Source organism: Glycine max, chromosome 12, assembly GCF_000004515.6.
Source record: "Glycine max cultivar Williams 82 chromosome 12, Glycine_max_v4.0, whole genome shotgun sequence".
Taxonomy (NCBI): Eukaryota; Viridiplantae; Streptophyta; class Magnoliopsida; order Fabales; family Fabaceae; genus Glycine; species Glycine max.
This window is the reverse complement of record NC_038248.2, coordinates 23366988-23368771: the sequence shown is the minus strand read 5'-3', so window position 1 is coordinate 23368771 and position 1784 is coordinate 23366988. Positions and strand designations below refer to the sequence as shown.

Genomic DNA, 1784 nt, shown 5'->3' with positions numbered 1-1784 from the left:
TGTGCGGTGAAATTTTTGTAATTATTTTAACAATAAGAGCATTTTACGACATTCATTCTAAGACGGTTAATGAAAACCACCTTAGAATGTTTTATATAATTAAATTTACCACATGTTTTATAAAAAAACTGTCTTAAGTCATTTGGAATAATAAAACAAAATGCGTAACTCGGTGTCCCCTTTCTCGCTGAAACTCTACCCCTAACCTCAATCAACATCGTTTCGCCTTCCACGACTCCAGAGTATTTTCACCACTCCACTCTCTCTCTTTCCTCGCCACTCCTCTCTCTTTCTTTCTTCTTCTCTCTTAGTGCGTAAACCATGGCTTTAATGGTGGAGAAAACCACACAAGTGGTCACAAATACAAGGTCAATGACCTTTCCTAGGGCCACGTCGATGCTCCTGCTGCATCTTCTCCACCCAAGACCACGTCGCAACCACTATTGCATAGAGCATGCCCTCGATTGGGGCCTCGATGGAGGACCCAACCTCATCGTCGATGACGATGGTCACACTACCTTCCTTATCCATGAAGGCATCAAGATCGAGGAACTTTATGAGAAGACCGATGAACTCCTCGACCCCAACTCCACTGACAACGTTGAGTTCCAGATCGTGCTTACCATCATCAGAGATGGGTTGAAGACCAATCCCACCAGGTACCGCAAGATGAAGAGCGTCTTGTAGGGTTTCTGAGGAAACCACCACTGGAGTTAAGAGGCTCTATCAAATGCAACTGAATGGCACTTTTCTCTTCCCTACTATTAATGTCAATGACTTTGTCACCAACAACAAGGTAATGTCTCTTTTTCCCCCAGATCTAGTGCCTTTTTGTGTTAAAATGTAGGATTGAGTTCATATATGTTGTTTTTGGATGGGTTTTGTGGCATTAGTGAAATGGGGTTTTGAACCTGTCAACTGCTTGACTAATGTCCTCTAAGAAGTCTGGATTGGTATTGGGTGCTATTTTAATGTGTTTGGATCTGTGTTTTGAAAAAGCTTGACTAATTATCTTGTCGTTAACCCATAGATGACTGATTATGATGAGTATGGCACGCCTGTGGATCGAGAAACATTTATGAAAGAGCTTGAGACTTTCTACAGACAGCGATCCTTCGAATTTAAGCCTCTTAAGTTTTATAGAGAGCCACTCAATTGTCTTAAGTACGTATAATATCCCCTGTGATGCATTCATGGAATTTAAGCCTCTTAAGTTTTATACTATAGTTGTGCTTTTAGTACTACTGTTTGTTATGCTTTCCCTATGTTTGATGGCCTAGGTAGTGTTTATATACTCAAGAGCTACACAAACGATTGCAGACACTAGTTGTAGGCTATAGCACAAAGAGAACTAATGTCGTGGAAGTCAAGCATTTTTTGACTTTGTCCTCAGTCCTCTTGTCAACTTTACAAAGATCCTATCATTTAGTATTTGTCATTCATCTAATAAATCCTTTTTGAATTTCGAAAGATATGGTAGGGCTATGTTCAAATAGTTGTTGTCTGACTTGTGGAGACCTGGTAACTGTTCAACCTATGTGATTTGGTCTTGTACTTTCCTTATAGTAGGTTCATGAGCCACAACCCAGATTCTTTTTTTTTTACCTGTAACTTTATTTTGATTAACAGACAATTTATTTATAAATTTTGGAATAGAATATATCATTACATTTTTAGTTTATTTGACATTTGGGTTGCCTCTTGTTAGGCTCTAGATATCATGTTGAGAATGAAAGAGAATGAGAGACACGATGACTTGTGTCAGAATTACACAGCGGAGCATA

The 1784-nt window shown here is 39.1% G+C and overlaps 1 pseudogene; it reads left to right on the top strand.

Moving 5' to 3' along the window:
- The first annotated feature begins 321 nt into the window (after window positions 1-321).
- Window positions 322-847, top strand: LOC100801899 (adenosylhomocysteinase-like; annotated as a pseudogene).
- The last annotated feature ends 937 nt before the right edge of the window (window positions 848-1784 follow it).